This window comes from Gavialis gangeticus, unplaced genomic scaffold (genome assembly GCF_001723915.1).
Source record: "Gavialis gangeticus isolate Ggan-Ray unplaced genomic scaffold, GavGan_comp1, whole genome shotgun sequence".
Taxonomy (NCBI): domain Eukaryota; kingdom Metazoa; phylum Chordata; order Crocodylia; family Gavialidae; genus Gavialis; species Gavialis gangeticus.
Window position 1 is genome coordinate 11493852 of NW_017729002.1, and position 13544 is coordinate 11507395.

Below are 13544 nucleotides of genomic sequence, written 5' to 3' on the forward strand. Positions count from 1 at the left end.
GCTAACTGCACTTTACCATATATCAGCAGATGCATGACAAATAGAACCAAGGAGGTGATACTTCTCCTTTATGCAGCATTGGTCAGATCACAGTTGAAGTACTGCATCCCGTTTTGGGCGCCATACTTCAAGAAGGATGTTGATAGACTCGAAAGGGTCCAGAGGAAGGCTACTCATATGGTTAGGGGCTTACAGGGCAAGCCCTATGAAGAGAGACTGAGGGACCTGGACCTCTTCAGCCTCCACAAGAGAAGGCTGAGAGGTGATCTTGTAACCACCTACAAATTCATTAGAGGGAGGCAGCAAGGGATTGGAGATGTTCTGTTCACCAGGGCACCTCTTGGGGTAACAAGGAACAATGGTCACAAACTGACAGAGCAGATTTAGGCTAGATATCAGGAAAAACTTCTTCACGGTAAGGGTGGCCAAAATTTGGAATGGGCTTCCAAGGGAAGTGATGCTCTCTCCCACTTTGGGGGACTTTAAGAGAAGGCTAGATAGGCATCTGCTTAGGGTCATCTGACCCTAGCAGTCTTTCCTCCCTAGGCAGGGGGCTGAACTCGATGATCTGTTAAGGTCCCTTCTGACCCTAGTATATATGAATCTATGAATAAATGCAGTTGACTATCTCCTCCTCTTATTTACCTTTTCTGGTTAGAGACAGAAGTTACACATAAACTGGTTTAAGTAATCAGGAACTGGTTTAAACCTGTAACAAAATAGAAGTTCAGTGCACATAAACCAGTTTCAAAATGGTTCAAACTTATTTAAAATAAACCTTGTTGAATGTAGTAGACCTGATTTGAGTCAAACCAGTTTATTAAGCTTCTGTCCCAGACCTTTTCCTGGTTTAAGTTAAATCAGAGTCCCCAAGCATCCCAGCATGCTTTCCAGCCCTGGGCTGGGCTGTGTTGTCTGCTCCAGCAGAGAAGGGTTGGGAGAGGGGGAGAGGCAGCCCTCTGTCCGACCCCCAAGGCAAACCCTGGCAGGGGGCTGGGGCCAGGGACGGGGCTTAAAATCCACTTCCCCAAGTATGGAGCTGCCCAGCCCTGCTAAACTTAAGCTGCCCTGTCCTTGTAAACTGAAAGTGGCTGTAACTGTGGACTACAAAACCCAGAGGCACCTGAAAGCAGGAAGAGGAAGTTATAAGCAGCCCTGCAGAGTCCTGTTTCTGTGATTCTGGGCTGCAAATCCCAGAGACCTCAGGGGCAGCATGAAGAAGTAGTGAACACATAGCCCATACTGGCTATGTGTCAGACAGCTGTGCTCTAGCACCCCCAAGCTTCTGGCATGAGCTACTGCAGGCATGTGGCTGCATTTCCTGAATCAAAAGTGAATGCGTTTCCAGTTGTTTCTCAGTTTCATCTCTCCATCTTAGACTAACCTGAAAAGACTGAATCGATTCAGCCTTGGGTTTTTTGACAGTTTGTACTTAGCCTCCAAGTGCAGCAAGGAAAGAGTGGAAGGTAAACCAGCTTTATAATATCTATGCTTTATCAGAACTACTTTAGGGAAATGATAGCCACTATTCCATAGCTAAGTGATTAGTATCAACAATTCTGATTTTCTTACATAATCTCTTTTCTTCTTCAAATTTATACCTGCCAAGATTTACTTGTATTTTAATAGCTGATGTCAGACAAGCAACATGCAGAAAGTTCCATCTCAGGACTATAATTTTAAATACAATGAGACTCACATCAGCTGTCACTTTGACATGCAGAAAATTATTCCACGTGGACTTCTAAAGTGCATCCTAAAAGCTTTAAAGAACAAGTACATTTTTTAAAGAATTTAAATTGATGATCATGGTTTTTTTTTTTTAAGTAATTTGTCTAATGTGACCCTATACTCATTTCTCCAACATCACTTCCAATGTGCTGCCTCCTGTCAAATCAACAAAAAAAGCCTAACAGCACATCTAAATTTGTGTTCATTTGACTTCTGCAGGATTATCTTTGCCACGTCAAGCATTATAAGTAAATCAAAGATGCTTCTCAGGGGCTGTAAGAGTAGGACTAATCTTCAGACAAATATTTAGAAGGCAGCTTAGGCTGTTCTGCCTTTAATCGTTTCCAACTGATTTGACTTATTCTAATTACAGCCTTTATGTTATAAAAGCCATTTTTATGTTGCTGAGGAGCAGTTTCATTGCAAATACATGAATTTTTGCTGAGTTTCTGTTCCCATGTCGATTATGGAAATGGTACTCTCTAGCTTTCCTCTAATTAGAAAAACACACTGCACAAAGCATCAACCATTTTTAGCATTAATAACATAGTGGCAGTGTCCTTTTGTGTGTCTTTCAATAATTTCTCAAAATATGACACCACAAAGCCACCGTTTCCCACTTGGGTATCATATTAGGAGCAATTTTCACATTTTTGCATATTACATTTATTCAAAAACTGAACTGCATCTTTGAAAAAGATGTTTTGTAATTTAATCCAACAGAATAAGATAATTAAGCTCTAGGAGAGTTTACGGTAGGTGCACTTTGTGCCCATGAACTTGGAAAATTCAAACACTCATACCGCAAAGCAGATTAAACGCATCCTTTGACAAAGCAGACATCATGGCTATTTGTTTCTTTTAGTGCTTGCTTACTATGCTATCATTTCCCATAATGAACAGACGGCCCAGGCAATACAATTTTGCTCTGCATCAACTCGCAGACTTTTCTTGCTGTTTAATGGAAATCAAACTGTGTTACCCTAACAATGTGGACAATAGAAAAGGAGGTTGAGGAGTCATGAAACTAGTAACATATGTCTACTCCAATTTCAATGAATCACTAAATAAGTAACAAATGTAATTGCTTTAGTTCAAGAGACCAGGTCATTTATATATGGTCAAAGCTGATCAGTGCAAAGGGAGCAGTGATATGATACAAAACATGCATGCGATAACATTTATTCCATGGAGCTATAGTATAGGATTGTAAAACAACATGGTAAGCTTGCTCTTCCAGAGCAACATGGAATCAACATTAACATTATGACAAGGTCAGTACAGGTGAAAAAAAATATAGTACTAACAAGGTGGTAGACATGGACCAGAACGTTTCTGGACTGAACTCAGGAAGAGAAAAGCAATTGGAAAGCTACGAGTGTGGAAGTTGGAAATGCGTGCTCTATTGAAATTCTTTTCTGTGTTTTCAGTTCTATTTTGGACAGAAATATTTCCTGAACACACACCACCTAATACACTATAGGGTATACTCTTCATTAGGAATAATGGAAAGATAATCTGTGATGCACATACTCTAGAAGACATTGAGACTGTGGCATTGTGGCATAGACTCCAGGGTCCAGCATGCAGTTGTCTTTCAGTTTCTAGGGGCCTGCTAGGATAAGAGGACAAAACCATAGTCTTGCTCTTGCTCATGTTCGCCCTTTGGAAAATGAGAAAACTTCCTAGTAAGGAAATAGGGGAGGCAGCTTCTACTTACCCTTTTTTAATAGCTGTGAGGATTAGTGTAGTGTATTTTGATGAACTGGCCTTTATAAAACCACCAGTCTCATTCCATTTGCAACTTCCTTATAACTTGCCCATACCCAACTTTAGCTCCAGAATTGCTCGGCTGTTCATGAAAAGTTAAAGGCTGGTGAGCTCTGACTCAACCTGCACTTTGCACTTTCACATAGGGACTAGCACCATCTGCATTTTATAAGTAATTAGGAAAGCACCTGTTTTTGCTTAGATGCATCACCTTCCTCATACTTCTATCTAATGAACTACAACATTTTACAACTTAGATATCCTTGAAAAGAATCATGTCAGCTAATATAGCTAGTCTACATTGTCTTTGGTAAAATCCATTAGTCAAAATCCCTGTAGCCTGGGCCTCTCAGTACACAATGCAAGCATACTATTTCCAGCATGTCCTACTACCCCAAAATTGCTGAGGTATAACATCAAAGTAGTACACATTGTTTTCCCCTCTCCTTTCCCTCGCCTATATGCAGGTTTATCTAGTTCTTCATGTATGCATGTAGAAAGGAGACAACCATGATGTTTGGGAATAATGTATCCCTGGAATTATTTGTGGATCAATGACTGAAAAGCAGTTGTGAGATTCAAAGATTTCTTAGGTGATATCTTTTATTGGACCAGCTGCATGGTTGGGATAAAGTTAGACAAGCTTTTAAATGCAAGGCATTCTTCATCCAAAAGTAGTTAAGCTTCCAGCAAGTTACACAGGTAAGCCTAGTCAAATATCAATAAAATCTTCATACTAAACCAAAGTAGCAGGTATTCTGATTATTCCATATCGGTTTTTTTTCAGAAAAGACCTTGAAGTATGAATTTAGAGAGTTATAAAATATTTTATTTGCAGGGGAAGAAAGAGTATGGGGAAAGGGAGGAGGCAACTCTCTGTTTGGAAAAATCAGGTTGTTTTAGTAATCCTCAAATGCACAGGCCTCAGAGCATGAGACTATAACAGATACGTTGTAAAAACTTCTCCAAATTATGCAGTATAGTATTTCTACTCACAGTGTCGTGCCGTTCAAGTCTGATATCTTGTCACTTCTGACTAAGCTGAGACAAAAGGTTGGGAGGGGTGGAATCACCCTGGGTCCCTCGCTAAGACTATGTACAGAAATTACATTTAGATCAGCCTACCTGGTGGGTGCAATCTAAATTAGTTCACATAAGTAGGTAGGAATGGATTAACCTGACTCAGTGAATGTCTTTACGGGTTTGGAGCAAGCCCCGGGGCTGGGAAAGCCCAACTGTTCAACCCAGCTCTGCAGCTGTGCTCTTCCTACTCTCCCAATCCTGACTGAGCTATTTTTATCCCTCTGACCCCACCCCCACCCATGGATGGACAATCCTCCCCCACAGAGATCCACCAACCTTCCTGAACCTACAAAATGCCCCTGTAGACCTGCTTGCCTCCATCACTGCCATTCTTCTCTCCCTGCCAACCTGGAGTCATTTACACTGGGTTAACTGTGCGGTGCCAGCACTGGTTAAATGCCTGTACCTGCCACACCTGGTCTATGATCATGTAGTTTAGTTTGAGCTGTGTGATCACAGAATGTGTGGGGCAAATGTCTGTACACACCCTGTCTCCCTGCAGCTTTGACATGCAGGGAGGGGAGAAGCACAGTGTTGCAAATATTGCCTTTGTTTCCCCATCTACTTCAGAAACCTCTATACTTTCCACCACAGAGAGTTTCTTAGAGAGAAAAATGCTAATATCAGAACCAAAATCTTCCTGATTTATATCACCTACAAACATATTGATTTCAGTAGATCTTGGAGGGGTGAAGTCAAGGGAGAATTTTTCAGATAAGTAATAATTCTACCTCATTGGATATGTATACTTCTTCTATCCAGTGAAAAATATGAGTGGAGTGTGGAAAAAGCAAACAAGGGGCATTATGGAGTTCTCCTGTTCCTTTTTTCTATAGCACAGCAGATGGAAACCCCCTATGGAAACATCTGATAAAATTAAACAAAAAAGTGGGCGGGGGGGGGTCATAATCTAAACAAGAATAATATCACTGCCAAAATTTTTATATATGAAAATTCTGTATAAGAGAACTAATTTTTAATTAAGTTATCTGGGAATTTAGACAAAAGTTTATGAGGATAACTCCCACTTTATACTGTCAGGTTATGTAGCATGGGATTGGGGAACCCAAAACCATTGCTTCTGACTACAAGGAGCAAGGACTAGCAAACCGTCAGTCAGGCTCCATTTCCCCAGCATCAGACAATCTCTGCACACATCATTTGCCCTATAATAAACCCTAAAGAAAAACCCAGGCAGAGATATTCAGTGCTTTGGAAAGTAGTCCTAAGCAGTTGGAGATCACTTTCCCACTGATACACAATACTGCTCGTGCGGGTTTTTTTACACCGAACTACACATGAAGCAAATGCCCCCAAAGCTTTAGGAATTGCCCCAGTGCTCTGATTAATGCTCCAGCAGAATCCCTACAAGGGATCAATGATCTTTTAGAGAAACAGAAATGAAGTATGCTCCAAACTTTCAGCATCATGGTTATGCATGTCTACACTTTCTGGGGAAACTCTAAAACTTGATTAGGCTGCTATCTTTTAAAGCAGGAAAAAACTATCTCTGCATGAGTATGTACCAAGTGATCACTGAGCCCAAGTATATTCCTAAATGAGAAACTAAAGTTTTCTCATGCCATCTCTTCTTGTGATGATATTGCCATGGTGAATCAATGCAAGTAAAAGCTTCTTTTTTCCTCTCTGATCAGGAAACTTTCTTATAGCCTTTTCTTTAGCAATTCTCAAATGTCTGATAAAAGTCTCAGCTTCTGGAGCTCACCTTCAAGGTCAGTCCTTAGCCTAAAAAACTTTACGTTTGTCTAGTCTGAATGTTCAGTGCTGGCATGACAAGGTTTCAAGCCTGGCTCACCACTGGGCTCTGACCTCCTCACCTTGCTTCCAGACTCTCTGGGTCCTCCTCCCTCATGGGTATCTTGCCTGCTGCAACTTGATGTTCTAGTCTCGTAGGGAGCCTGGCACAGCAGGCAGATGCAGGTGTAAGACAGATGCAGTGAGATTGCTTTAACTGCTTTAAAGTCAAATTCTGCTCTAAAAACTGACATTACTAGTCAAAGGTTCTGCAACTTGTTATTCAGTCACGTACACAGATTCACGACATTGTCAAAATAATCATATACTATTCTTTATTATTATAAGAAAGCAATAATTCTGACTTTTGCTAAGGCACAGAAAGCTGAGGAAAAAGAGTTGTTTAACATGTTGGGATTTTGAAATGCTTCATCAGAAATGGGACTTATGATCTGGGTCACTCAAGGCTAGAGACAGAAATGACACAGAAGCTGGTGTAAGTGACTGGAAATCTGTCTAAACCTGTGACAGAACAGAAGTTCAGTGCACATAGATGGGTTTCGAAATGGCACAACTCAGTTTAACGTAGATTTGGATGAATGTAGTATCAGATTTAATCTAATTAAGTTAGACTGCTCTACCTAACTTTTGTCCCGGATCTGCTCTGGACTCAAGTTAAATCCCAGCATCCTAGGATGTTTTGGGGACTCTGCTAGCCCCCCATTTGCAGGGTGACCCAGTGGAACATGGCTCACACTGCTGCTCCAGCCCAGCACCTAGCCCTGGGCTGTCATAGAGCTCCTCTGGCCAGCCATAGCTCCCAGATCTGGTCAGGACACAGCCCAGAGCAGGAGCAGAGAGCCAACATGGATGCTTCTCTCAGGCTCTGCGCAGCTCTGGCTTGGCCAGCATGCAGCCCGCAGCTAGCTGCGAGGGGGCGCAGAGGATGCTAACGCAGAGCCTTCCCTCAGGGTCACAGCCCCAGCTCAGCCAGCATGCACCTCGGAGCTGGCAGAGGAGTGTGGGGATAGGAGCCAACATGGACACTTCCCTCAGGGTCAAAAAAAAAAAAAGGCCCGGTTCAGGCAGTATGCAGCCTGGAGTTGGCGGGGGGAGTACAGAAGAAGGTAACACAGAGCCTTCCCTTAGGATCTCCACAGCATGCAGCCTGGAGCTGGCAGGGGGAAGCCAACATGGATGCCTCTCTCCAAGTCAGTGGCCAGGTCCAGGAGCTTAGCAGTTGCAGGGTGCAGTAGATGACCCTATGCGGGATGGCTGGCTGCTGGGCCAGGGGGCAAGAAGGTGCCCCACTCCCACACCGTTTTGTGACCAGGTGCAGGAGCACAGCCCACATGCAGCAGACACAGAAGCATCTGTGTTGGCTGCCCCCATGGCCCCCCACCAACACCAGGCTGTGTGCTGGCTGAACCAGGGCTTTTTTTGACCCTGAAAGAAGTGTCTGTGTTGGCTCCCCCCACACCCTCCCTGCCAGGTCTGGGCTGTGTGCTGGCCAAGCCAGGACTGGCAAGGCTTGTGCTGGCTCTCTCCATACGCCCCTGCCAGCTCTGAGCTGTGTGCTGGCCGAGTTGGGGCTTTTTTTGACCCTGAATTCAATTTGTCATCTTATAACATTGTTTTCTCCCTTACAAGCTAAGATTAAAAATAAACAAACACATGAGAGTAGGACCATATTAAAGACCATACTATTACTCACTGATATGCAGGGGTTCAAAGATTTTCATTTGTGTGTGAAATGGTTAATAGAAATGGCCCATCAAATGGCCCAGCTGAGTAGCAAGTGAAATCTTCTGTTCAGTGTCCTCAGAGAAATAAATTGGCAGATTTTGCTCCCATTGTTGGTGGGCAGGTGTCTTCATTACCAGGACAATCAATCAAACTTAAAACCTTTGATTAGCGGGGAGACCAAGGACTGAATAGGCAGGGAGACCCTTTTGCTCTATCACACTTACAAGATGTTCTTCTAGTCTAGACTATACTGCACATGCATTACACGTACTATGAAAATATGATTTAACTTTCTCTGGTTCAATCCCTAATTTTGCAGAAAAATTAAGCACAATTAATAAAAAATTAAAAGAACCATTGTATTGGTTTTACAGTGCATGCCCGGCAGTTGCATGGCTGTGATAAATTCTATCAATAGTTGGTTGCAGTCTATGAGATTGCAATGAAACATCTTTCATTCTTAATGTTTGCTTAAGTTTCACCAGGTAAAAATAAATAATATAGGCAATTAACAGGTTGCAAAAACTAATTTATTCAGCTGTCTGACATTTTCAAGAACAGAAGACAACTGGCAAACGTCATTGTTTGCCTTCACTGTGACTCTATGCAAACTTAGCCACTCTTATCTGAAAAGTCATTAGGATGCACATTATAGTCATATATAATCATATTATAGTCACCAACTGCAGGTGCTTCCTCAGTCCAACAAAGGGCTTTTAAACTTAAAAGCTTGCTACGAAATTTTTTTTCCAACTATTTAAGTTGGTCTAATAAAAGATACCAGATTCACCCAAAGAACCTTGTCTGCCTATAGTCAGATTATGATTTGCTGAACCGGGATAGATGCCTGGTTTTCTCATATTGAGAAATAGTGCCACAATAATATAGCTCTTGATACAAAAACAAGTTTAGTTCAGAATCCAAATTCACAGTGCAAACCATACGATACAGAATGCAATCCACAATGCAATCCAGTTAAAAAATATGTTTTCTATTGAGCCAGCCTGTTGCTTCCAAGGACTTAATAAAAAAATCTTGTGCGTTTGTTTTTATTTCTTTTACTTACATGTGCTGGATAAAAGCCTTCCCCCCAACTCCCCTCCTCTGCCCACCTCCAGCAGTATATATGAAGGTTGTGTGCACCTGTTTAGTCAAAGAGAAAGACAGGAATAACTCCAATAAAAAGAGTGATTAGTGAGTGGTGTGCTAGAAGACTGAATTGAAGAGTGGTCTGTCACTGTTCTCCCTGGTTTGCCAATAAAACAAGAAGTGGGCTAAGAGCTGATATCAAGATTTCTTTTCAATACCTTCTAACTTACTTGGACATAGAACTGAAACTTGAAAATAGCTTTGTGTCACAGGTATGATGTAAATCTTCTCTGCTGTTTTTATCATTACATAATGGAATTTTGTGCTTGAAGATGTATCTGCAAATACATACTGGTATTCTGACAAATTCAGAATGTGTGATAGCATGTGTCTGTGTATTTTTTTTTTACACTTCCTGAATATATATAGGATACTGCCCATCAATCTTAAGGGGCATTAAGTTTTGTCTTCCCGAGAGTGGGAGGTGGGGGAGGGAAGGTGAGAAAGAGACTTACGTGATTTGCACTCAGTCTGAAGCTTCCAATATAATAAGGAACCATATTTACAAGTGGAATTCTTGAGGCCTTTGTCTAAGCTTCAATGACAAGTGTAGGCTAAGTCACAGTGATCTTTCTTAGACTAGCATGAAAGATAGATTTTTTTAAAATCAGCATTCACCTTCATCAGCTAACGTATGTTATAATACAACTTGCCCTTATAGTACTAAAGACTTAAATTACATTAGATAGAGAATTTTCATTAGTGTACTTTAACTGTACTTTTATCCTAGTTTAGACAAAGAGGGGTGAAGAAGGAAAGAAAGGAGGTAATAAATCATTTAACAAATAGAGATTTAGCCTTGATATTCCTGCAGATACTAACTCTCTAGTGTCTTAAAAGCATAGGCAATCATACTGAATTCATTGGGATGACTGGCAGTAACTTAGGTTATTTCTACATCGCTGTTAACTGCAGCTTGCACGAACATATCCAAGCTAGCATTGAACTAGCTAGTTTAGCTATTATTAGCAGCACTGCTGTAAGTTGAACCCAGGCTGAAAAATCTGCCAGGCAAGGTGGGTAAATATTTATATGGGCAGACCACACTGAGCTGTGCACTGCTGCTGCCATACTACCATCAATACCTAAGCTAGCTAGTGATGCAGTACGGACATACCCCTAACTTCTTTGGTAACATCTGTAATGTCTGTATTTAAAATACTTAAATTATATGTATTATTTCAGGTTGATGTAAGCTGCAAATCTAAACAAGTGTACATTTCTACACTTAACGATGAAATCCAAGTCAAAATAGTGTTGGATATTGTTGAGGAAGTACATCATGAAACATCTTTTAAAACCCATATTATAGGCTTTCTGAAAAATGCAATTAAAAAATTAAAATAGTAGGTGCCACCTAATCGTCAATATTTTTTGCCTAATGATGAAGTACATTCTGCATTTTCACTTTTCTTCTCTTGGCTTAAATTAGACCCTTCATTGTAGCTGATATTTGCATGTGTTATCTCTTGATCCCCCCCCTCCCCTTACTGATGTATAGTGTGTGTGTATGTATATATATATATCTACACACACACACATATATACATATACATATGTGTGTGTGTGTATGAATATAATAGCTATATAGGGTTATTGCTTTTAATATATTATACTAGCTACCTGCCACAAGGCTTGTAATTAAGTAATTAAAGTTTACAGCATGTGGGACCTAGCCTCATATTGATGAATAAGGAAAATTCTCAGCAACATAAATGGGGGCTAGATACACACATTGATGAAAGAAGAGACCCTTATTTTGATTATGTTGCATTTGTCTTTTATTATTTTGCTTTTGACTTTTGTTCTCTAATTTTACAAATGCTGATTGTGACATTTTAAAAGCAATACCAGATAACATTAAAATAGTGTTAGAAATTGAACACTGTTATTAGATAAAAGTGGGTCTAATGCATTAGGAGGTGTTGAGTTAATAGGAAAACAGCTTTGATTCACTAGCCTCTGTCTAACATGCCACTACAACAGAAGTAAAAAGGCAGTGGGCAACTCCCCTCTAATCACCTCCTGTTAGCTGCAACTATAGGCAAATTGCTAGTGAGGATTAAGTGGGGAGACTATCACAGGATCAGTGTCAAGCAGAAAAAAGACTCGGGGTGTGAGCAATCATGGCTCTGTAATCACTTCCTTAAGAGCTTTAGAAATTGCTAACTGCAGTCTTTGGAAGTGTGGACGCATCACAGGTAGAGTCAAAGAAAGAAGGAAATTTTATTTGCCATAAACTCTCTTGGTAATTAAATAGTGTGAGCATCATCATGCTCCTTTGCACGTATACAGCAAACAATACAGAAACAATCCTTACAAATGAATGTTATTGAAATAAATTTTTCAAATACGTAAATGCTGTACCTTTATCAAGAACACTGAGAATTAAATATAAGACTTGTGGGGGAGGGAAAAAAATACTATTATTGCGGATACAAACTGAAGTGAGTTCAAACTTGGATGGGTTTTAGAGGCAATTTTACAAACAGATATCTGTCCCATCAACATGGGAAGGAAACACCAGCACTGCAGCAATCCTGTTTTACATAAGCATAGTAAAAAGTAGTTTGCTATTTCTTGTATAGTTTCAACTAATGCTTGTATTATAAACAGAATTAGATTCCACTCAACCCCATTATCTGTTCATGTTATTTCTCTCACTGTGTTTTCCCTTTAGTGCAGAAAAAAATCTAAGAACACAAATTAATATACTTTTAAATAAAAAATACCTGAACATGGAAGAGACTTAATTATAAACTATTTCAGTTGGAAACTATCCATATTATTGACAAATAAACTTGGGTTTTATTTTTCTGTGTAATAGCAACATAATGGATTCCAACTTTTTTGAGAAAGTACAGGAATGCATTTTGTATCACCTAGTAATTCTGTAATTAGTAATTCTTTTGGAGATCAAAAGTTTTTATTCTTCCTTCATAGATAAAGGAGTTGTAAGACAGTTGATTCTACTGTATGATCAAAAATTGGATTTCCCACAGTAGCTCAGTGTGACCTATTTTTTGGTGTCAAAAAAGAACAAAATTATATTAATGAATTCTTGGTGATGCTAAAAACAGAGTGCCTGTTTTAGCATAAGATATTTCTCAAAGCCACAATTATAGCAGCTAATTGTCAAGGCATTATTTGTTTTAGAAACATCAGGCTACTACTTAGTGAGAGCAGATAAAAAGATAATATGCAGCATATGCAAATGTCAAAATGAGATTGGACTCATAAAAGCCTTTTCTTGTTTTCATGTTTAAATATGTTTTTGTCATTATGTGGAAGCAATTATATCATGAAAGCTAAAAGCAAATCATATCCTTAAGAATAAAATGTAGTACTATCAATACCTTTTTAGCAATAATAACCTAAATAGTTATAGTATTTTTTTATTGCAGTGTACTGGATAGCGCTCAGGCATATCAAAACTTCATATCACTAACATTCACTCTGAAAAAAAAAAAAGGAAAAAAGCAAGTTGGGGCTCAGCAATCAATCACTGACAGTTCTTTCTACTAATGTACTCATAATCTCATAAGCACAATAATAAAAAAAAAAAATCAAGTCACTGTGTATTTTAAACTTGAACTGGAAACAGTATGTTTATAATGACATTACAAATTGCCTTCCTGTAACTACAGAGATTCTTTTCACAGTAAGGTAAGAATTCCTGATGAAGATTAATTGTAAATTAAGGATGACAATGTACCTACTACTACACAGAACTTATTATGTGGAAAATCACTGCCATGAAGAAAGATGCATCAAATACTGACCTACATTTTACTAACTGGTTATATATGCGGAGTTAGTAAGATGTATTATTAAAAAGGCAAAAAAAAAAAGCTATACTTTGTTCCTAGATGTACTGTAGAATATTTGCTCCAAGATGACAGATTTACTGGACAAGGAGAGTTTGGGTTATGTATGTAATACTAGGTATGTTCAGCTTTTAGGATAGGAAAGCTTTTGTATTTCTAAGTCCATGTGTGTAAATATAGTATTCTTGGAACTGCAACAAGCAAATATACAAATGGCAAGATTAGTTGCTTCAAATAGAATTTGCATAATATCCATTATATGAAACCAAAAAATTCACAACACGCTCCCTATGTTCTCTGTTACTAAAGAATTATTCCACTAATACTGACTACAATACATTTGCAATCTTCATTTTAAAAGACTTAAATACTGCTTCTTTGATTCATTTACTCATACTGACTCATATTAAAGAGAATTTTTTAAAAACTCAAATTATTCTTTTTTTTATATCAAACACACAAATTTTGCTTGATAGGCTAAAT

General features: G+C 39.3%; 1 protein-coding gene across 11 annotated transcripts in view; it reads right to left on the bottom strand.

Moving 5' to 3' along the window:
* RBFOX1 (RNA binding protein, fox-1 homolog 1) overlaps positions 1-13544 on the bottom strand; it is a 2526522-nt gene that overhangs the window by 390804 nt on the left and 2122174 nt on the right. The gene's annotated exons all lie outside the window — the stretch shown is intronic.